Source organism: Trichosurus vulpecula, chromosome 4 (genome assembly GCF_011100635.1).
Source record: "Trichosurus vulpecula isolate mTriVul1 chromosome 4, mTriVul1.pri, whole genome shotgun sequence".
Taxonomy (NCBI): Eukaryota; Metazoa; Chordata; class Mammalia; order Diprotodontia; family Phalangeridae; genus Trichosurus; species Trichosurus vulpecula.
This window is the reverse complement of record NC_050576.1, coordinates 399,620,171-399,645,713: the sequence shown is the minus strand read 5'-3', so window position 1 is coordinate 399,645,713 and position 25,543 is coordinate 399,620,171.

The following is a 25,543-nucleotide window of genomic DNA, read 5'->3' as shown; positions in this document are numbered from 1 at the left end:
GGTCTTCTGACTCTATGTCCAGTATTCCTTATATTGCACTGTGAGGCCCTCTCAGTGACAGTACCTATATCATAAGCAACATTGCCTGTGATTTGGGTTTGATCAAAACATAATCTGCCTCCCAAAAAACTAGAGCTTCAGTCAGCTTCTGCATGCTCACTTCCTTGGATTAAGGTATTTGTCTCCAAAAAAGTCCCTGTTAAAATGCAGATATCTTACTTGGGAGGGGAAATACATAAAACCATTATTATATTAGCTGGGATTATTTTTTATCAATTCCCTAAAAGAAGACAAAAGTCAAAGAATGGGACACAGGAAAAGTAAATTTTCATGGAGACTGATGAAAAATGAAAGTAGAAAAGGTCATGGGCATGGAACATTACCTTAGAAGGGCAGGCCTAAGGACCTGAGTGGAGGACTTGAGGAAGGAGAGGAGAAAAGAAGTGTTAAGATAAAAGTTGGAGGAGCTACTCAAAATAAATTTATTTTGTAATTAGTTTAGTCCAAATTTTGGGATGACAGGAGGCAGCTAGGTAGCTCAGTGGATAGAGCATTGGGCCTGGAGTCAGGAAGATCTGAGTTCAAATGTGGCCTCAGACCTTCCCTAACTATGTGACTCGAGTTAATTAACCTCTATTTGTTTTAACCAACTGGAGAATGAAATGGCAAACCAATCCAGTATCTTTGCCAAGAAAACTTCATATGGGGTCATGAAGAATTGGGCATGAGTGAACAACCACAACAATTTTGGGGTACTTGAAGGGTCAGGGCTCTGCTGAAGCCTTCATTGTTCATAGGATCATAGATTTAGGAGTTTAAAAACCTTAGAGATCATTGAGTCTAACCTAATTTTACAGATGAAGAAAATGAGTCATACAAAGGTCAAGTAACTTGCTTAGGATCATATGGTTAGCACTTGTTAAGATTTAAACTTGGGTCTTCCTGACTCCATACCTACTTCTGAGGCAGAGGCTATGTGAGAATTCCTGTGAGAAGCCAAAGCAAGATGAAACCAAGAGGCTAGGCAGAATGAACAAGGAACTTTGGATGTAGACAAAATGTCAAATCCAAGGGAAGAGGCAGGAGCAGAAACAAAATGTGAACTGAGTTAATTGGAATGGGACACTGAAAGGAGCAGACCAAGCCAAAAGGGACAGATGAATGGGGAACTGGGACTGAGAAATCGGGGTCAAAAACACAGAGAAGCTGGATAAAAGAGCACAAAGCTAGGTCGCTGTGGAAACAGGTTGTTGAGTGACAAGGAATGCCTTTCCTTGGCTAGGATCCTGGCAGATATTATGTGTTTATATTAGGAAGGTACCTCTGAGTACTGTCACAGTAGCATTAAAATGATTTTCTATACTCTTAACTAATTGCCGATAGTTCTATTTTTCCTTGTCAATTTGTTCACTCATCCTTCATTTACCTTGCTTCATCTTTGTGTAGTCTCTCTAAACCTTCTGATCCATTCTTCTCTTTTCAAATAGTATCTCAACTCTTCTGGAACACTAGTATACTGTATAGCAGCGGTGTCAAGCTCAAATAGAAATGGAGGCCACCAAACTGTACTAAGGATCCCTTCGAGCTCCATATTGACTTAGAAAATCACATCTTAACATTATCTGTGTTCTACTGAATTTTTATTTATTTTGTTAAATATTTCCCAATTACATTTTAATCTGTTTTAGCTGCACTTGAGGGTGTTGCTAGCTCTATGCCAGTCTGGCTCCATGTTTCACATTTCTGCTACATGTTATGCTAATATAATATAGTAGTATACAATCGTATTACTCCCGTATGCAACAGTATTCATTTCAGTTTCAGTAAGCAGGTTTCCCTTTACAGTGATACTCTTCTAATTTTGCTACATTAAAACTTCAGTTGTTGAAACTTGTACAGAAGTTTTGCTTGAAGTAATGGGTTCCATCAATGCAAAACATTTGAGAATCACCAACAAAGAAAATAGTGACCAGTAGTTTATTAACTCTCCTGAGGGCAGAACAAGAGAAAACTGACTCCTACCGAAACCTGAAGGATTAAGACTACGAGGAACTACTCAGGTGAAAGAATGCTGGATTCTGGAGCCTTAGTTCAAATTCTGGTTCTGCCACTTGTTTTCTGTGTAACTTTGGGCAAGTCACCTAACCTCTCTGATCCTCAGTTTTCTCAAATGTAAAATAAGGCTATTGAACCAGATGATCTATAAGGTCCTTCCATCTCAAAATCTATGCTTCTGGGATTTCTAAACAGTTTAAATTGTTTAAAACTCTGGGTTGGGTTGTGAAATCCCATTTATTCCTTTAAACACAAACATTTCAGTATAAAAAGAAAACACTATTTGTATATGAAACTGTGAACTTCTGTTATGTACTGTTTTTTTAAAGTGTATATTAAATTTAACAAGATAGTAACAAAATTCCCTTGCTTGTCTGTGTCCCCTTTGGAACTTCCTTCTGCTTCCTTCTGTGTAGTTTTAAGGTCTCATGGATGCTCTTACTTTTCATTCTTTTTTTAATATCACCATAACTACCTACCAACAATCCTCTCCTCCTTCCAACATGATGGAAGCCCTCCTTTATAATAATTAAGCAGAGTCAAGAAAAACAATTCTATTTATTGGCTACGTCTAGAAATGTCTATTTCATTCTTCATCTCTTGTCTGTCGTGTCTCTGTCAAGTGGTGGGAAGCATGTTTCATCATCAATCCTATGAAGTCATGATTGACCACCCAATCTAATCAATCAATCAATGGGCATCTCTTTAGCATTTCCTATGTGACAGGTGCTGTGCGAGGTTATACAAAGATAAAAGTGAAACAGTCCCTGCCTTCAAGGAGCTTACAGTTTAATGGGGGTGAAATGCTGTCATAAGAGAATTTCTGACTTAACTTTATTACTGTCATTTGCTTAAGATGTGGACACTATGTAATTAGCTAGAGTCTCCAAAATCAAGCAGAAACATCAACCATAGCCTGGTGTGGACTGACTAGTTCCTACTCTACCTGTCTGCAAATTCAAGTTTAAGATATCAGCTATAGGTCGGGTGTTAACTGGCTAGTTTTCTGTCTTACTCAATATAGACCTCTTTCCACTCTGTTCTTTAGTCTGTAAATCATCATCTTCTTTATTTGCTCTTTGAAATCCCATTGTGCCCATTCTGTTTATGTAACCAAAAACTATATAACATAGTTTAACACTGATGTTCGGGACTCACTGATTCTTTTTATTCAGTGATGCTTGTGCTCTGACTCTAATAAACTGGTTTTTCCCTGTCTCTGCATCATTGATTGCATGATTGTCAGCAGTACCCATCAATGAAAACCTTGGACAATTTCTGTCACAACATGCATATGAAAGTATATACAGAATACATGCAAAATGAATATAAGGTAGTTTTAGAGGGAGGGCAATTGCAATTGATAGGGGAGGGGGAAAGAAAGACCTCCTCTGCAAAAAGGGGTGCTTGAGTTGAGTTTTGAAGGAAACTATGGAGTGGCTCAGTTCTGAAGTTTTGGTTTTGTTTTCTTTTTTTAAGTTGTTTTGCATTATATCATTATAATCATTATGTAAACCATTCTCCCAACATTTTAAAAATGAGGGTTGGCTTCTCATTCACCTGTAATAGCTCAGGGTCATATGTTGGCAAGTGTTTTGATAGTATTTTCTCACATGTTATTTTGGGGTAGAAACTCAGGGATGTGCTGGAGTCAGTTCCAATTGAATCAAAATGGCTAATGGTTAAATTTTCAGGGTGAGCATTTATACCTCAGAAATCAGCAAATGCTAGAAATCAGAAAGTTGTACACTAGAAATCAGAGATTGGTTTATTGTTTCGTTGATTTCTAGACTTAAAGACACGGAGAAAATTTCAATAAGTTAAGCTTAAAAGTGGGTACATTTTGGTTTGTTTGTTTTTTAGAAGAATGATTGTTAAACATTTACCAGCACCCCTCTGGATGGAGTGAAGAGTTGTAGATGAGAAGTGGGCAGGGAAGGAAGACTATGAGCATTTGTGGAGACAGTGGTAGATACGTGTTGATGAAGTCATCTTTCATAGAGACCAGTCAATGCCCTCATATTACTCCTTCACTGCTCAAGAGGCCAGGCTGTAGGTATTTCCTTCTTGTCCATCTTCCATCAAAAGTACCCCATTCTGTGTTAGTAATCAAGAAGTGAGCTAATAAAAGGTATTATTACCCCTCCCTAAGGATATTTGCATTTCAATTATTCTAATACACCAATGCCCGCTTAACTGTTGGTGATTGCTAATGGGTTAATTTCATCCATATGCCAGGTCATGTGTCCATTTTAAATAGCTGTTCTTAGTAGCTATTTAATCTTAACCAAAAGGAGAAATTTTAGTGATGATGTCCTAGGACATCTTGTAAGGGAGATATTTTGAGCTTTAGGGGCACTTTTCAAAATAGGCAAATCATACACTATAAGCCTATCACACTAGGGTCAGAGTTTGAAAATTGAAAGGAACTTTGGAGATCTTCCAGTCCAATCCTTCCTTTTACAGATGAGGAACCTAAAGCCTGAGGAGGGTAAATGACTTACCCAAGGTCACACAGGTAGTAAACATTGGAAGTGAGGTTTATAGCCAGTCCTTCCAGTTTAGAGTCTACAATTTTTTTTCTACGGTACCATAATACCTCTAGGAACTGAAGCTTTGAGCAGAGAATGAAGAATTAACCTCTATAGAAGGGGAGGAAGAGAGCTCTATGATCAGCTTGTCGGCCTTAGATGGCAGCAAAAGGGCCTCTCCCACTATCCTGTAACAAGCTGTTGGTCCATGGATTAGATGAGAATATCACCAAGAGAAATGTTGACTACATAGCCCCAAGCTTCAATCCTTTAACTCTACTTTAAATTCTACTTTCTCATAGTTATACTTTTCTCTCCATAACATATGTTCTGATATGGTAGCATAGAGACACTGTGAGATATTTATTTTGGGTCCTTTCACTTCACTATATTGCTAATTTCAGTATTTGTAAAAAGCAATGGGAAATAGCTAGTTGGATTCATTTACAGGTCGTTTTAGTTTGTCATTTGGTATAGGTATTTAAATTTCCCTTCAATTACCAAGATGGCAGTAATCATAAACATCTTCTTGTCCCAAAAGATGCTATTTTTTTAAAAAATCTTCTCAAAAGAGAATGAGTTACATTATGCAATACTAAAGAAATGCTGCTAAGCAATACATATTTCATATCACTCCTGAATGTGGTCAGATATAAATAGCAGCACAGACGTTTAAGAGCTATTCTCACTGGAAAAAAAAAAGTAATTAATTGGTGTTATACACAAAGGACTTCTCTCTCGCTCACTTTTATTTTATTTTTTTTTGTAAGTGCTACAGCTTTAATTACAAGTAATTGTTCTCCAAATCAGGCTGCTCATATGTTCTATGTTCTATGTTCTAGAGAGTGATTCTACATCAATACACTAATCTATCACTTTCATTATTTTAGTCATGTGGGTGTGTAAATCAAAGTTTTGTTTTTTTAATTCAGCAGAGAAAATGGAGAAGTCTCACTGTCACTTTCCTTCAAAGTATGCCTTTTTAAGGCACAATTTGAGTGATGTAAATTTCCATTAGTTTGTTTTTATAGTAGAAGACATTAGCACCTTATTTTTTCTTTTGCTGACTAGTAGGTAAATACAAGTAGTATCACTGTTCCACAGAGCTGGATGTGTTACTTGTTAATAAGGAATTCAACTAGGAGTCCCCAGTAGAACTGCCTTTCTTGACTCATCATAAATAGCTGAAGCTTGCATAAATTCTCCAATAGATATCTATTAGAGGATTATTAGACACCTATCTCTTGCCTTATTGAGAAATGGTAGATTTCTTTCCTTCCAAAGTTAAACATAGGAGCTGTCACCTGGATGGCTAAACAGCAATTCGCTATTTACTTTCAACAGGGCCTTCGCATAGCTGACTGCATATCAAAAACCAAACTCAAAAGCCTTCCCGGGATATCTGATGGGAATACATTAGATACACCTGTCCTTGTGGGTGACACCACTATTTTGTTGTCTGATCTTTTATGCATGCATGAAGAAATTCTTTGTTTCTAGAATAAAGCAAAGTTTCCTTGAATACAAGACAAATGATAATACCCTTTGTTTCCTTTCTGACTTTCTTGGTGTTATATCCTAACTCCTGGGCCAGGCAGTTTGAAATAGAAATAGAATTCAGCAGCCTATCTGTATTTAGTTTAAAAAAAAGAAAAGAAAAGAAATAAAGTGATACCTTTGGTAAACATTGGTTAAATAATCCTCTTGGAATAAAAACTCTTCAATTAAGCTCAGGACTACATTATCTGGTGACAAGCTATGCTGTTATCCATTTCAAAACCTATTTAAAGGAAGATAGAAACATTGAGCAAAATTTACATTTAAAACTACCCATTTTTCTTCGTTAATTCTTTTTTTTATTAGGCTTTCTTATTAAATGTACACACTATAGAGATGAACAATCCCAGCATACAAACTACTTTAAGGACTCTATCTTGTCATTCTTTCACAGGTGAAATTCTCATTAAAGTCAGTAAGAGTTTTGCCTAGGCAAAGATTTCTCAGTTAGAAGCATTTATTGAGTGTCTGCTGTGTGCAAAGAAATACAAAAAGATCCATGATATAGTCCCCATCCCAAGGAAACTATGATCTGGAGAGGAAGAGAGAGAGAGAGAGAGAAAAGAATAACAAGAAAGGGAAAAAATACTTTTAAAGCAATGTAACATTAATTGGAATTATTCTTTGGATGGCATTAATATAGAAAACTCTCAGGTAAGGAAACTCCCTCTACCACTGCAAGTTAACACCTTCTCTAAAATTTATAGCATTAGATGGTTAAGTGATTTGCCTAGGGTCTCAAGCCAGTCTAGATCAGAAGCAGGACTTGCAACCTGGCTTCAAATCCAGTTCTCTACACAGCATGTCATGTTGACCCTCTATGTTGATAATCATAGCTAACATTTACATGGTACTTTATTTACATCAACCCTGTATATGCCAGGCACTATACTAAGTGCTAGGGAGGCAAAGACAAGCAAGGAGGAGAGGAAGGGAGGGAGGAGGGAAAAGGGAGGGAGGAGGGGAAAGGGAGGGAGGAGGGAGGGGGGGAGGAGGGAAAAGGGAGGGAGGAGGGAGGGGGGGAGGAGAGGGGGGGAGAGAAGAGAGAGAGAGAGAGAGAGAGAGAGAGAGAGAGAGAGAGAGAGAGAGAGAGAGAGAGAGAAGGAGAGAGACAGACAGATAGAGACAGACAGATAGAGACAGAGACAAAGAGAGACAGAGAGACAGAGAGATAGAGACAGAGACAGACACAGAGACAGAGAGAGACAGAGAGAGAGAGAGAGAGAGAGAGAGAGAGAGAGAGAGAGAGAGTTAGTTAGTTTTGTAAGAATCAATGAATAAGCAAATAAAATAAATGTTCCAGGTACATGCTAAGTCTTGGGGATACAAAGCTCTTCTCAGCAATGTAATGAACTAAGACAATTCCAAAAGACTCATGATGGAAAATGCTGTCCACATCCAGATAAAGAACTATGGAGTCTGAATACAGATCGAAGCACACTATTTTCTCTCTCTTTTTTCCTTTAGTTTTTTCTTTCTCATGGTTTTGTTCCTGCAGTTCCTGACTTTTGTGGAAATATGTTTAATATGACTGTTCATATATAGCCTATATGCATGCCATCTTGAGGAGGGGGGAGGGAATGGGAGGGGATGGAAGGGGAGCAAATTTAAAACTCAAAATCTTATAAAAGTGAATGTTGAAAACAAAAACTAAATAAATAAATAAGAAACCCTTATTGGTTATTGATTGATTGAATAGACCAAATAGTAGGCCATTGCATGTGTTCATCAATTGCATATACATGATTTAAAGTGCTAGGGCTGAGGCAGTAGCTACTTCACAGGATTGTCGTGAGGTTAACCAAATAGATTAAAGTTGCTGGGTCACACATGTAGTTAATGCTGGAGCTGGATTTGAACTAAGCTCTTTCTACTTTTTCTATTGTATTCCCATTGTTGAGTGCAACACCAACACATTTTAAAGAGGCCTTTAAAAAAATACCAAGTCCCAAGTTTTCTCTGATGATGACTTTAGCTAAACAGGATTACCAAATGGAAGAAATAAAATATCTTCCTACCACTTCAGAAAGAGAGAATACAAAAACTTCCTAAGGTACATGAGAGATGCCCAGCATTTTTTTTAAATTAAGTTAATTAGAAATGTAAGAATATTACTGACATGACAGATTTTAAGCAATGCTGAAGTTTTAGTAGGTGAAGACCATCCAAGTAGATCTTACATAGTTCTTCAGGAGTCAACAATCAAATTTTATAGGTGTTTTAAAAGGCATACACAGAAAACACCCTACTTACCATCACTGAACATTTGAATCAAGAAGATTATGGAGATATTTGCATATATTGTGGTAAAAAAAAATTAGTATTGCTTAAAGCATAAAAAAATTAATGGTCATACTATACTGAAAGCAAAGGGGCAGCTAGGTGGCTCCATGAATAGAGCACTAGGGCAGGGGTCAGGAAGACTTGAGTTCAAATCCACTCTCAGACATTTACTAGCTATGTGACTCCTGGGCAAATCATTTAACTTGTGCCTCAGTTTTGCCAACTGTAAAATTGAGATAATAATAGCACCTATCTCCCAGGGTTGTTATGAGGATCAAATGAGATATTATTTGTAAAGTGCTTAGCACAATCCCTGGGATATTGTAAGTGCTTAAGAGATGCTTGTTTCCTTCCTTCTTGAGCTCCTCATAGACCAATGTTGTTTGTTCTTCATTCTGAAGAGGACCAATGACATCATGGGGTGATGTCTTGACTCACCTGTGGATTGGATTTAAGTGAGGCAGAGCTGCACAAAGCCATCAGCCTGTCTCTCTCTTCCAGAGTCATGGAAGTCCAGTGTCAAGACAAAAGTCAGGACAACTTGAGATAGCCCAGAATGCAGTGGATAACCTTGGCATCTTCCATGTCTAACCAATTCCATGTAACCAAGCTCTAAGCTCTCCACAGCACATGCTTCAGTCACTTTCATGGTTGTGGAACAAATTGTTCTTATCACCAGTTCTCCTGGGAGGTAATCTTCATGTGCTTGAGACAGACATTCCCCTAACTCACTATCAGATTTGAGGACTGTTGGTTATCCCCAACCTAGTTTAGCCTGTCTGCCAAGATGGTTTGGCTGCTGCATTTTCTACAGCTTCTTGGAGCCACAGGTGTGAGCTGGGTGAAAGTAGACACCAAAAGTGGGATGATCAACCCTGAAAACAGCTCTGCAAGCTGTCACATCAGATGTGCTAGTTTCCCCTGAATACCCAATATTCCCCCATAGACCGATAGGGTGTTTGTAAATGTTTAACAATCAGTTCTCTGAAAAAAAATATATACACAACACATCTTTATGTTTAATCTGCATTATTAACACATTTTCTATCACTTTCTTAAGTCTAGACAATCAACAAAACGACTAATCAATCCTTGATTTGTAGCATGTACTTATTTCCAAAATGTAAATGTTCTCACTGAAAATTTTACAGACTTCAGCTTACCTCTGTCATAGACACGCACAATCAAATATTACTAGGCAAAATGTGAAAGGATGCGTTCTTCTTTTTCTTTTCCACCCTTAAGTAATAATTAGGTGATGTATGACCCAATTAGATAATGCAAACAATTAGCCAATACAGTGGAAATGAAAGAATTTATAAGTGCTGAGACTAATTTGTATTGTTATTACTCTGTTGAAAACCAAATTTGTGAGTAAACAAACAAAAAACTAGATTATAAAAACGCATATGGATATGAATTATGTCTTCACAGTAAAAAAAAACGCTGTTGGTGAAGAATAGTTATACTTAACATTGATATTGCTTTAAGATTTGCAGAGTGCTTTATCTATGTTGTCTAATTTGATCCATAAAAGTAACCAGGTGAAGTAGATTCTACTATTATTCCCAATTCACAAAAGAGGAAACTGAGTCTGAGAGAGGGTGACTTGCCAATGTTACATAGCTAGTAGGAGCCTGAGGCAAATCTAATCTGACCCCAAGTCCAGTGTCTATCCACTACACTGCCTAACTGCCCAAGTGGAGTTTCTTGAGTATAGCAAGGCAGACCAGATAATATTTTTGCAATAAAAAAATTAGTATTTTAACTCTGGTTTAGAGTAAAATAAAGCATCAGACTTTCAATTGAGCTGATGGCTGTGTATGTGACTTGCCCAGGGTCACACAGCTAGTGTCTGAGGCCGGATTTGAACTCATGTTGATGAATCTTCCTGATGTCAATGCTCACTGTACCACCTAGCCACTCTGGTTCTTTAAGTCTCCACTAAGGTAGTCTGAAAAAAAATCACTGAAAGCTAATGCCTGAGGTCTCCTCAGAAGGAATTATCAGGGTTCTTTCTAGGAGGCATTCAATGTTCAAAGTAGATCATGCATGGCATAATTATTTGGTTTTCTCTACAAGTGAAATACTTAAAACACAGAAGACTAATAGTGCTCCTTGGCTATGTACTGTCCAAACAACTCCCTCAAGATCCTTATCTTCTGGTAGAGCAGGCTTATCCTTTCCCCAGTGGTATTTTTTTTTTCCTGAGAAGCAATGTAGTAGCTGAAAAAAGCATCTCCCACTTCCAGTTGCCTAGACCTTTCAATTAATCTGGACCTCTTGAGTCTACAAGGTAGCCACTATGGTTGGAAAAATCCATCTTATTACTGCTGGTTGTTCATCTCTGCTTGTGGAAAGAAGCAAAGCAGGAGAGGCAGCCAGGGCCTCGTGATCCAGTATCAGGCTTATGCTACCATATGCCAGCAACCTGTTGAACTGGGGGGAGTGGTGAAGTAAGTATTCCCTCCCTTATGGGAAGTTATGGCTTCAGGATGTCAGCAAATAGGAAGAGACAATCAAAGGGTACAGTCATTCCTTTTATGATTTACTCTGGGCTACTCTTTCTGGCTCAGTAGTCCATCCTCTTTCACACATTTCCCCAATTCTGGGATGGAGGAGTGGATACACATGGGCACCAACCAGAAGTCTCTAGTTGTTCAAGTTTCTTTATCAAGAGGCTAAAATATGTCTCACTGGAGGTATCCATGGCACAAGTTCAGCATTACATAAACTCCATAGTATAAGGTCAGATTCAACCCATTCCCACAACAAAAAATAATGAAGTTGGGGAATGGTGATGTCTGATTTGAGGTAAAAGATAATGAATTCAGCTCAATTTGAGAGAGCGGTGGTACATCCAAGTGGGACTGTCCAACTGGCAGTTGGAGATGAAGAACTCTGGAGAGAGGTTATTGCCAGGGATATAGATTTGGGAGTTATTAGCACGGAAGTAGTATTGAGTGAGATTTATTTCTGAAAGGAAATACAGAGGGAGAGAGAAACAGAAGGAGAGAGAGGGACATCAGGACTGAGCCCTGGGGAATGTTCAGTTATGGGAGGAGAGGAAAGAAAGACTGTTAGAAATATAGGTGAGCATCCAGAATAGCGCAGCATCATGGAAGCCAAGAGAGGAAAGAATATTGAGCAAGAACAGAGGAGTCCAAATTATCAAATGCTCTCTTGAGATTATGAATAAGGTCAACTGGAAGAAAGGCATTCAGTTTGGTGATTAGAGGTTCACGGTACTCAAGAGTATGATTACAGCGGAGTTGTGAGAGCAAAGCTAGATGACGGTGAGTTAGGCAAAGAGTGAGTGAGTATCGAGCAATTGGAGGAAGCGGGTATAGACACCAATCTTTTGACAGGTTTGGCAGTGAAAAGAAGGAAGGGAAAGTAAAATGGTAGCTAGAGGGAGGAAATAAATCAAGTGTAGGTTTTATGTTTTGTTTTCAGGATAGAGGAGACATGTACACATTTAGAAAAGAAGCCAGCGGAGAGGGAAAGATTAAAAAATGCTGTAGATCAAGGATTAAGAAGTCAAGGCGGTAGAAAAGAGTGGGATTAAGAACACATGTGGAAACATTAGCCTAAAGAGTTGAAAAGAAGGGAAGATGAAGGAACTCACAAATGTCTCTCCTCCTCAGTAAAGAAGGAAGTGAGGATTAAAAAAAGCCACCTGTGGGGTGTAGTGGAGGGGACCCCAGAAGAGGACATCAATTATTTGAGGAGAGTAGAAATGTTTAGTGAAATATCAGCAAACTTTTGCTGAACACTCACAAGATGCACACCAGTCCCACAAAGGAAATAATGGGGTGACATCTCATCAAAGTTTGATCCTTTTATCTTTGGAGAACCCCACCCCCCACACACACACACAAAAATTATGTGAGTAATCTCCTCTCTGGCTGGAACTAGAATAATTGAGATGTAATTGTAATGTATATATGCTAATGTGTACATTAATGTTTACTCTGAGAGGACAATAAAATCAGGAAATTGCAGACTGAACTTCCTGGCTTATTTGATGACAGGATAGGAACTAGGAAGTTCCCAGAGTAGGGGTTGTGAATTTAGCAGCTGTTATAATACCAATGAACAGCAAGAAAGGATGGAAGAAGAGTAGAGATGTGAAAAGTAAAGGGAAAGCTTTAAAAAAAAATGGATCTCGGAAAACATGAGAAAGCTAGAGGCCCACTGGTGGGAGGACATAACAAGGGAAAGAAAAAGGCTAGGCTGAGATGTTCCCAGTTACTGAGGGCAGCAAACCTGTCACCTGGTGGCTTCCTATTTTAACTAATTATTTTTGTCAGCTAGGCTTTAAGTTAGGTTGTTCTCCCTATTAGAATACAAATATTCGAAGGGCCCTGTGATATTTCAGTGTTCTGGAGAAAGCCTCAGTCACCTCAAGTCAAGTCAATGAGCATGCATTAACCACTTACTATGTGCCAGGCACTGTGCTAAGCACTGGGGATACAAATACAATCAAAAAGAAAAATATCCCGGGCCCTCAAAAAACTTAATTTCTAACGGGAAAGCAACACATGAAAAACAACTGAAAAGATGGAGTGTGGGGAAAATAAGTGCACAGAGGCATGGTGGAGAAAGAAGGAAAGAGAGTCAGGAGCAGAGTTGAATGAAGAATGAAGAAGGAAAGATAGCTAGACCGAGCCTAACCTCAAAAGGCAGGTTTCAGGAGGATCTCCCCAATGTGAGAAAGGAATGATAGGGGCAGAAGGAATCTCTGAGGTAGGAAGGCAACTGAAGCATGATGGCAAAGTCCTGAGAGTCAGAAATGGAGACCAAAGAGAAATGAAGGGTAGTTGCCCTGAGCCTTCCCTCGAAGTGGAGGTTCTGGAAGCAACTCACCAATAGGAGAAGATGGTCTGAGAGATATTTCAGGGTAGGAAGTCCATAGGGACAGAGGGAACTTTCAGGATGAGAATAGCTCAGACAGGACTGAGAAAGGCTCTACAGTAAAAACAAGTCTGAGATTATTTCTGTGACTGGAACAAAATCCAGGGAATTTGAGTTATGGCTGGGCAGCTCTATAGTAAAATGAATTAAGTCCCAGGCCTAGAGTCAGGAAGACTTATCTTTCTGAGTTCATATTTGGCCTCAGACGTTTACTAGCTGCGTGACCCTTGGCAAATCACTTAGCCCTGTTTGCCTCAATTTCCTCATCTGTAAAATGGGAAGGAAATGGCAAACCACTCCAGTATCTTTGCCAAGAAAACTCCAAGATGGGGTCATGAAGACACGACTGAAAAACAACTCTGAGTTATAGCTCAGGTGGCTATAGACAAAGCACTTTTGAAGCACAACCCCACTGACCACACCTGGAGTTTTCTTCTTTGGAAACCAAGAAAAGTGAGTATTAGTTCAGCTTATGAGATTGGGGTGGGAGGATCAATTACTATGTGGAATTGGAGATGGTTGTTGGTGTTAAACTGAGACAGGTTATAATGAATAATGATATTATACCTGTAATTATTTGTTTTAATACAGTCTGTAGTCAGTATCAAAACACTATTTGTTTTTGCAATGGCTGCATTTTGTGGTTAATGAGGACTGAGGGAGGGGAAGGGTGTACTGCACACAACCAGAGAGGACACTTCAGGAGAAGGGAAGGGTCTCAGGCTTTGAAAGAGAAACACTTCCTATTGCCTTGGGGGATAGAAACAGCAAGTCACATGGTATTAAGTGCCTGAGAAACCCTATTTGGGGCTTGGTTCAGGTAAGGGAGCCTGGTGCTACTGGGGATTCATCTGGTCATTAAGTTCTTGCTTCAACCATGTAACGTATACGTGTAAAGATCCTTTCTTTACCTTCTCTCTGTTCGTTGCATCTATTAAAATTATTATGAACTCTAATATCTCAGCAGTGATGGAGGGGAGGAAAAAATCAGGTAAGATAACTTTCCTGGATGTTTGTGGTTTCCTCCATCACTTTGACCTTTCTTAGTATAAGCTGATTCGCAGGATGTGCTTAGTTTTTATTATCTCATTGGGACTATCATGCATGTTTATAGAGACACAGAGCCCTTTGTGGCATTTTTTTTTTGCCATACTTTAACATTTTATCAATAGCATCTGGATAATCTTTGAGTTGTTGTCTGAAGATAATTAAATCATTTTAAATTGTACGAGAACCCTATTTTCCTATTTGTACCGTTTGGAACATATGCGAATGAATTGAACACCACTTGCTGCTCATCAGAGCCCCCTCTCTCTCTTTCTCTTGTTAGCTCACGCTCACTTTCTCTACATGCGCACACACACCACACACACACACACACACACACACACACACACACACACACACACACACTGTTTGAATCAGTGACTAAAACAGCTCAGAGCCTGGGTAAAGAACAATGCTGGGAGTTATTGTGCAAGATCTTCCAGCTTTGGTACTCTCATACCAGAGCCAAAATCTACCCAGTCCAGCAACTGCCATCCTATCCTCTGATCTTTGTCATGCAAATGGACTAGACAGGGAGGCTTTTAAGGATTTTTTTTTCACTCATCATTTTTATTTGTTTTCAATTTGGCTGTTCAGCAAAAATCCGGCTGAGAGTTTGAGCAAACCATTAATAATCCGAGGATGACCTGTGTCTACCATGCCTTGCACACAGTAGGTTCTTAATGAATGTTTGGTGAACTGAATTAACAGCTGAATTTATTGGCATCCATGGCTAAAGTTTCTAAACACATTTGACACAGCTAAGAGCACAGTTTACACAGGAGCAAGACCATTTCCTAGCAATGGGCCTTTTTTTTTTCTGTGCTCTAATTTTGCAATAGGTACTCAAAAAAAAAGTCCTTACAGCATCCCAAAGAGAAACCTCACCAAGAAAGATGGAATGAGATGATTGGGTGCCAGAGAAAGCTAGTCTCATAGTGAAGAAGGTCCAATCTCCAGATAATTAAAAAAAAAAGGTTTAAAAGCTTTTTTAAGGAAACAATTTAAACCCAGCTGTACTTATCAATCAGTTATTTGATTTTTCTTTGTTATGAGGAATTTGCAATCTACTTTAAATTTTGTTTGTTTGTTCCTGGCTTTCATTGATAGCAAGTTATGCCTGAGGCTACTTCTCAGAATACTTCACTGGACTCAACCAACTTAAATTCCAAATCTATGTGAATAATTGCAATAATTCAAATCTGAATTTTTCCTCCTCCTGCCCCTCCCTAGCAGGCAGATGGAAACATTAGAGTTTCACAGGATATCCATATTCTATTAAAAAAAAACAAGAAAGAAAATAATCATATATATCTTAAGAAAAGAGAAGAGAGACAGGTAAAGGAGATAATCCCTTTGTAAAATAAAATAGAATTGGGGTTTTGTTTTCTCCAGTATGTATAGTTAGACACAACCAATTTCTAAAATGCTCAGAACATAGAATCTGCCCAATAGCAATAAGGCATAAATATATTGATTGTGTGCTCATGTAAATATCTGTCTTATTGTATGTTAATCCTTATTTTGGTAGAAAACATATTTAACATCTTAGGATGGGAACAACCTTGTACCAAAGTTTTTATTTCATAGCTGCCAGACATTATATTATATATGCTTTTTTCATGATATTAACAGATATGATTTCATTATTAGAAAAAATCCCTACAAAAACTGTGACTATTGTTAATATGCTGTGGAATGTCATGGTTTTTTTCCTTTAAAAAGTATAGTTAATTTAATCATCATCTTTGGGCACTCCTTGAGCTATAGAACCAAAGATGTGCGTAAGAAAAATGTCTGGGCTTTGTTTTCTCAAATGGAATGTACATACACATGTTAATTTTATAATATATGCATATACCTACACATATATGATCTTCATAAGTTTATTCAGCAAGAAACCAAATATGAAAGGGAAACAGATTTTTCAAATGGAGCTTTAATTGTCTTTCATGCATGTTCTACAGATCATTACTGACTGTTTACAGATCTTGCATGGAATGACTTTACACCAAAGGAGAGGGTAACATATCTTCATTGTTTATAAAAATGACAGCTCCTAATGGACCATATTAGCTTTAACACAAACTATTAAATCCCCTCCATTAAATTGTTCTGTGTTCTATTTTGGAATCTCGTTAGCTCTGGGAAGTAGGTGCAAACTCCTAAGGAAACATGAGCACACATTGAGACTATTATAGATAATGTTTATTAAATAAGCCTCTGAGGATGTTTTTCTTGGGCTGCTCTCAAGCATTTTGAAAGAGTCATGTTCCATGTTTGAGGTCCCATGTTTCTTCCTCTTAAACTATGAGCAGCTGTAGCACATGACCTACTTCTGTAGAACCCTGTAATGATTTCCTTCCTTCAGTGGCTTCAGGAGTCCTTCTTCTGCCCTGTGAAAAAAGGGACAAATATTTTAATCCAAGCAAAATGCTAAAGCAGGGTTTGTTGGTTTCAGGGAAGAAACCCAATACAGCTACATCACTGAGTGTAGGCCTCAAATTGGAACCATCTGGGCTGCAGAAGCTCTCTGAGATCTTTGGGGAAGGCATGGATATTCTTGCCTAGGGCTGCAACTCATACACCTGCAGAAACGGCAGACATGTTAGCAGACTCACCCAGGAATGCAAGCTTTTTCACAGAGCAGAAAAGCAATGCCTTAGACTAGCAGAGGTTGTTATGAATTTTAGGTAACTACACACATCACAGCCATTCTGAAGGTGACTTGTAAATAGTCGTAATAATATTCTTAATAACCTGAGTGTTCTTTGGGAATATATTGTATTAAAGTTAAGCAGAAATTTCAGATCACTATCCATTACCATGTTTTGGTAAGCATAAGGAGGGTAGAATAGTCTAGTTTGACACTGAGAAAGAGCTGATTTTTTGTTGTCATAGAATATAAGATTGCATGAGTGGTGTAAGGTTGAATGTATGTGTGCATTCTGGTATTCTTTTTATAAATGTCACTTTTTTTCTTTCTCTCTAGGGCATTTAAAAATTGCTGGTTGGTCTTACTTTTAATTAAATGGAGGTATTTTTTAAATGGTCCCCACTAAGTAAACCAAAGAGGACCTACCCACTGCGGAAAGGTTGTTAAAGACAAAGCAATCATTTAAATATCTACTATTACTATTGCAAATTGGGTCTACTACGTGTGTGGGAGTTTGAATCAACTCTTTTCCAAATAATAATTACTAGAACCTTTTTGCCTAATTATCAGGTCAAAGACTAGAAATCTTATCGCTTAAATATTCTAATTAAAATCCACTCCAGAAAATAACATTATCTGGAAGGAAAATGGAAAATAAGGAGTAAATTGAAATGGTGTACATGTTGCCAGTGTTTAATAAAGTTGGCACATGAGAAATATGTCATTTTTTTAGTCTATCTCCAATTTTTTGCTTATGGTTTAGAGCAAGAGTTCTTAGCCTGGAGTCTCCAATTTTTTTTTTTTTTTACATTTTGATAGCTGTATTTCAACATAATTGGTTTCCTTTGTTATCCTATGTATTTTATTTCCTACATTTACAAACATTATTCTGAGAAGGTGTCCATAGGCATCACCAGACTTCCAGACATGCATGACATGCAAAAAAGGTTAAGAACCCCTGCTTTAAAGTAAATAAAGGTAATGATTCTAATATTGCTTTTGTAGAAATCCTAAATAATATGACCACTACAGAAATCCTGAGAGTGGGAATCTCATACAGATATCAACACACAAGTTAAAGATGAATGCGTTAAGCAAAAAGTCAATGGCAGGGTGGGGGCGGTGGAGGGGAATGGCACTGAGGGAAAATATTGAGGTGTTGTTAAAATATGAAGACCAATGTGTTAGAGGGATAAATTTACCCATTTAGTTTCTGGACCACCACTAATGGTAACTAAGCACAGGAGGAAAAGATCACATCCAATAGCTAGAAATGATCTATGTAGCATAAAATATACTTAATCTTCTGAAAGAATATGTATTTCTCTTTCCCAGAAAAAAGACACGTAAATTTAACACCCTCCTCCCAACTTCACATTTTTACTTTAAAATATTTTTTATACTAATGTGTCAACAGAGCAAATTTATTAAATATTTTTCAGAGTATAAGAATATATAAACATATAACTATATCTTATATTATATATGTATGTATATATACATACATATATGTGTGTATATATGTATATATAATGAGGCTTCCAAACATATTTTAAAGACAGTTCTCTGATTGTGTTGCATCTCAGTGTTGGAAAGTTTCTCACATGCAGACTTTGTCACAACCCAACTGTGAAGAGTGAGGTAAAATTGTTTCAGTTGGACTCACTTCTTTTCAGATCCAAATTTATATGTGTGAATCCAAATTTTTAACCAAATTTTTGTTCTCTTTCTCTCAAGAAATTTTCACGCTCCTGCCCACGTAACCAGCTGCACGTAGCTAGCTCTTCCCACCCCACAAGCCTGACAGCCTCCACCACTGTTTCGGCAACAGGATGAGACTTAATGAAGCTCAGCACACTTCCTACTAAGCTTCCTGTGGAAAACCAGTCATATGAGACTGGGAAATGCATTGCTACAATATGGTCTGGCTTCCTCAGCCAGGAGCCAACTGAAAATCAAGTTGATAACACAGCATGGGGGCAGGGTAGGGGTTTCTCAGTGTAGTTGAGGAACAATATATTGTTACCTAGAAACTAAAGCTGAGTCTTTTCCCTTCAAAAAGTCAGGGTTTGTTATCTCCATGTATCACTGAGATAATCCCCATGAATAATGTCAATGGAACTCCATGGAAAGAGAGCCTAACCTATAATTCTGAAGGAGTTAATAGAATTCTGAAAAACACTCATGGCCTAACTTATGAGACAGAGAAATTTCTTTAGTCCTTCTTCACTGATCTACCCCAGTGCTAATAGCAACACTTGGCCATCTTTGTCCTAAAATTAAATAATATAGATTTTTTTAAATACAAAAAATTGTTGCATGCTTCTGAGATGCCAGTTTGTAGATCAGTATTAACAACAGACAGCACTTGATTAATTAATTGTTTAAAAAGTATTTGAGAGAAAGGAGACCCTGATGGATCCAGCTATCAATTTGCTGTCCGCTATTGCTCAAAGACAACTTCGGTTGTTCTGAAGGATGTTGGGGAGTGGGCAATTTCAGATTGATTCATGATTTGAGAAAGTACCTCTCTTGATTGAGAGGGGGAAAAAAAGATCCTGCCAAAATGGTCAGGAGGTGATGAAGACTGACTTCCCAGTCCTTTGCTGCCAAATCTTAACTGCCTGAAAACTTACAGAAATGCTTGATTAAAACTAGAATAAAAATCTCCAGTTGCCTTCAGCAAACCACAGCACAAGGGTGGGAAAAACAGTGCCAGGTTGCAGTTTAAGTATAGTTTCTTGGCACCTGCTGAAAGCACAGCTCCCTTCCTGTTTAATAATTAATTCAACTTTAAAGCCCCCAAGGATCTGGACTCAGCACCAGCTTCAGAAAGCATTACAGAAACAAAATGCTTCCAGAACTGGAAAAGGGGAGAGAGAAAGTGAGAGAAAGGGGATAAGGGTGGGGGAGAGAGAGAGAGAGAGAAAGAGAAAGAAAGAGAGAGAGAGAGAGAGAGAGAGAGAGAGAGAGAGAGAGAGAGAGAGAGAGAGAGAGAATAACATTTCTAGAAACATCGCACGGGGCAGGGAAGTGGGGGGAATGGAAATGGAAGGTGGAAAGAACCAGGGAATGGAGAAATTTCCAATAATAAATTTACAAAAAAGCAAGGTTATTCACGGCCACTGGCACCAAGACTGCATGCTGCACTGCAAGCCAGAAGTCATACATTTGGGAAAAAGGCTTGTTACCCTTAGGCTAGTGGAGACCAAGAGGGTAATGTGCTCAGTCTCTGGAAAAAGAGAAATCCAGCCTTGCTGTTCATTAGTATCCCCTGCTCATTAGTCAAAGAATCACACTGGAAATGGCATCAAAGGTAGCCATCCCTTCCCACTAATGCTTTCCTCCCTCTACCCCTCCACTCCTCCCCCCTCCAACCCTCATTCTTCTCTTGCTGGAGAAAGTGTCAGAAAGATTCCCTGGTAGTAAGGACCAACACTAAGAAGAGATGGGGGAAACAACATAAAGCTGAGAGGAAAAGGAAAGGTCTCTGAAGAGTACTGGATTTGTACATTAAGAATGGTATGGAAACCAAGCAGGTTGTTTAGGACTGAATATGCCATCATTAAACAGTACCATACAACTGAAGCCAGGCACGTGTGAAGAGGAGTTAAGAATCCAGTGAAGTCACTGGATTGTGCTTTTTTTGATTTACATGATAAATCGAGTGCTTTCTGCTAGTAAGGAGCTGCAGGCAAATCAAGCACAAGAAGTAGCACATTATGGAGGCTCAAAACAGGTAGAAACCATTAACAGGAACATCAAACCCACTTTCCCTGCATGAGGAATGAAGAGCACCACCAGAACAAGATGTGTGTGTAACCACCTTCGGCCGCTTAATCTTATACCTAAACTACATCGGCTGTTCTTTGATACCAGCAAGCCTACAAACATAAATGTATTTTTAAGATACAGCATATAACATAAATTGATGGATTAATTAAATGAAGGAAAGAATAAAAGATGACATTGAACTGTGTTTACTTTCTTCTTATTAGGATAAAGGAGAAGCGTAAATTTCATACACATACACAACATCCCCCTGGGATATGATAAGGTATTTTGAATAACACCACTCATGATATTAAAATGTTAAGCTGAATAACTAATCATCCTAAGAATTTTTCCTAAGCCTTTAAAAAAATGTTTTTTCAGAACATAAAATATTTAAAAAGTAAAATGTTTTTCAAAATTAGCATAAATTATTAATGCTTTACTTGCATATCAAAACTTCTTTAAAGGAAATTTGATAGAATTATATGGGTCTCTTTCCATATTTATTTTAATTGAATATGCTAAAATAGTCTATCCCCCCATTAAGATGATGGTGTTCTGTTCCCATCTTTTTTCACTCACAATGCACACATTACCTCGAAATTATAAAAGCTATTCATCTCTAATAATACTGCTAAAGCTCCCCCTGCATCAACACTTTAAAACTGTCCAATTAAATTTTTGAAACTTAAGGCCAGCTTGGACAAATCTAGTTTCGTATCAGCGTATGATTTTCAAAGTGTGATTTTCTTTGTATGTGAAAATGGGGCAGTTAAGGTGGTGTGGTGGGTAGAGCATTGGGCTCAGGTTCAGGAAAACTCATCTTCTTGAGGTCAAATCCAGCCTCAAACACGTATTAACTGTGTGACCCTGGATAAGTCACTTAACCCTGTTTGCCTCAGTTCCTCATCTGTAAAAAATAAGCTAGAGAAGGAAATGGCAAACCACTCCAGTATCTTTGCCAAAAAAAAAAACAAAACCAAAATGGGGACACAAAGAGTCTGTGGAGATACAACTGAAATGGCCTAACAACAACAACATATGTGAAAATGTTGGCATTTGGTGTTTTGCTTTATTTATTAAACTCCAGTTATCAAACTTATATGACGGGCTTCTTAGTGTAAGTCTCATAACAAGTTTCCTTCATCCTTGATATAGCATAGTTTTGACTATTTTGGACCTCCTATGCTAGTGTTAAAAGAGGAATGATAGTTTGGTCCTAAACTTGCCTTCACTCTGAAGCCTTCCCTCATTCCACCTGGCTTGGATCACTTTATTCCCTCTTTCTTTCTCTGAAGACACATGTACTGATTGACACCAAGTGCATCTCACTTTTGCCCTAAATAATGCATGTGTACCTTGGAGCTGACTAGAAGTTGATACTTGAAGGGGTCCTTGCTATTTAGAGGACCCCTGTAAAAAGTCCTTTGTAAAACCATAAATCCTTTGGTAATGAGAATAATCACCTATGAGCTTGTGTATCTGTACCTCCTAGACTTGTTATGAATTTTCAGACAAAATAATGTTCACAAAGCATTTTGCAAACTAAAACACTATGTAAATGTCTAGACTCAGAGCGAGAAAGGCATTGGGGCCCAGCAAGTCCAATTCTCTCACTTTACAAAGCAGTAGAAACTGACACCCAGAGAGGGTTAAATGGTTTGTCCAAGGTCACACAGGGAGTAAGCAACAGAAGTGGGACCGTCATTATTAAGTCAGACAGGAGACAGCATGGGGGTAGTAGAAAGAGCACTGGGTTAAGAGTTAGGAAACATGGGTTCTAGGCCTCACTCTACCACTAACTTGCTGTGTGAACTTAAGCAAGCCATTTGAACCCTCAGGTGTGAAGTGAGGGGGACGGGTGGAACAGCTATCTCCAAGGTCCCATTCAACCCCAACATTCTGTGACTGCTCTGCACATATCCCTCATCCACTAAACATTGACTAAATATCTATTATCCAATCTCATGATTAGTAGCAACTATTCAGATTGGTATGTCCACCACCAAGTCTTAGAGAACTGAGGGGCACATAATGCCAATATTAAGAACCTCATAAGTGGCAATACACCCAAAATAAAAGGGAAAAGCCATTTATATGTTAATTAAAAGCATATCACATCAGTGATGATTCTTGAAAACATTCCTCCTGAATGTGTGTGCATAGGAGATAATGGAATAATTGACAAAGAACAACAGATGAGGTCAGAGAGAAGTGAAAAAATAAAATTTAGACTTAGAAAGATTGGCCAAACTTGCATATCCTTGTCCTGAACTAAAAGGCAGTTGGATCCCATCGCTGTGTAGAAATAAAGAGAAGGCCCTAGAGACCTCGGTTAAAAATCAAACAAAATTGAGGAATGTCACAAGCAAAAATGAACAGTAACACGATGAACTCAATGAATATGATTTGGCTGGATCATTTAGGTTCTAAAACAAAAATGAAACATCATAGATGCAAAACCTTGATAACCTAAGCCAACTCAAGCATTCATGGGTTCAATTTGATCTTGGCTCAGAAGGAAGCTGGCAAGTTTCACCCAGGCACCAGGAGTAGTTCACATCAAGGCATATGTCTTAACACTCAAAGTTGGATCTAGAAAGTCCCTAATTGCCTCTGACAGTTTTTTTAAATATAACTTCATAGAAAAATAGGTAAAAACCTCTATAACCCCTTAAGGTATTAATTTTTTTCTTGTTTTAAACAAAATATAAATAACCTTTTGGCCACTACCACCATCTTCCTGTGATTTACCAAAGTGACCAGGACAAAATGAAACAGGAGAAGAATACACTGGGTGTTTTCTAGGTTCCTTTGCAAACATGGACTTGTTTTCTTGACTGTGTCTATGTGAATCTATAAGAATAGTGATACTGTAAATGGGTACAGGCACAATACAGAAAGGAAGGCCCCAGAATTGTTCCCATGGCAAAGCTGAAAGGGTCTAAATATTATTCAACATGCACTGGGCATTGCTGTAAACAGAAAGTATATGAAACGTTGTAAGAGCAGAGATAGCCTCCTAAAGTCTGCAAAGGAAGAAGGTGAGGAGAAAGCTGGGTTCAGTGGAAGCATCAGCCTGCTCCACCCAGAAAAGCACACTTTAGGAGAATCAGTGGAAAGGAGTCTGAGCTGTTAGAACCATTCCCTATGAATTCATGGCGTAACTAATTATAAAAGAATAAGGACTTTTCTTATTATGGGAAAAGAAAAATATAAAGGAAATTAATAGTAGTAGTTTGAAATGACTTAGGGTAAGTCCTTCGCTTTTCTGATTCTGTTTTCCCATCTATAAAATCAGAGGTTGGACTAAGTGACCTCTAAGATCCTATCTAGCTCTAAAGTATGATCATAGAAAATCTGTGCTTCACTCCCATAATCCCGAAATACTAATGTTCCTCTGCTCCTCTGCCAAAATGTTTTTTGGTGAGTTGTCATTCTAACCTATTATAAATTGGCAATGCCTTTAGATAAAGGCCAGATTTTTTTACAGCCAGCCTGTAATATAATCGGGCTAATTTTTTACACAATTCCATTAAAAATATCTTCTCTTGGAATCAAGATAAAGTTTAATCTTTCCTTTTTCTAAGTTTCATCTTCCTTAATTTTGCCACATTTTAACAATGTTTTCTGGATCAGCAGAGAACATCGGCACAGGAACGGGGCTTGAGCTTGGGGCAATTTTATTAAACATTGGGCACCACATTATTTGCACACAAAGCTTTGACTGAAAATTTAAAAAAAAAAAAAGATTGGGCATTGGTTGCTAATTCTACTTCAGGGTGACTTCTCTTCAAGGGCAATTAAATAGCAGCCCCGGTCTGTTAAGTTTAGTGGCAGCTTTTCTTGTAGGCGGCAGCTCATCCTCAAGGGCAACTTCAGTGTAAGGGATGCTGTCTTTTATATCATGAAACTGAGGGTGCCTTCTACTCCAGACTAGCTTTTACTTGAATTGATATGGGTGAGTGTATGTATATTCTCTGACCTTTCTTCTTTAAGAATTAAGTTTTGCATTACCAGGTAAATGCCCCTTGAGCAGAATTTTCATGGAGCACTAGTGACATCCTGTGGCCAGTCTGGTTTAAGGCAGCCTCATTTTTCTCAGGCTACTTTTCAGGGCATAGAGGAGCAAAAAATATATCATAGTCAATTGCTGTTTGTTTTGCAGGTCAAAAAAAAAAGAATTTTTTAAAAAATTCTTTTGCTCATGATTATTTTAATGGTATGGAAAATTTCTTCTCTTCATTTTTTCCACAGTGACTAAGGGACAAGGCAAAAAAAAAATTCCCCCAAGGAGGGACATTTCTTTGAAACAAGATTCAGTCAAGTCAAAATATGGAAAGAATGCCATGATATTCAGATGATGCTGCATGATAGTACCTGATTCTTGCCATCTGCTCCTTTAAGTTTCTTTGTAGTTTGGCTCAACTTGCAGCACTTGCTAGAGAAGAGGGAGGCTTACATTCTGGAAGGAAAAAAAAAAGCACAGCATGCTTTAAAAAGAAAAACAGTGGGTATTTTGGCATTTTTACACAGCAGATAATGCACCCATGACACTCAATTGAAGTCATTTAGTTGTAAATGCGATATTACAGTTGACAGTTTCCACTGGTAAAATGCTGAGAAGTCCACATTGAATAGACGAAAAGGAACAAAACTTGGGGAGCAAAGCCAATCACCAGAGTGGCCTACAAAGGGACCTCATAAAAACATTTGTCAGGAG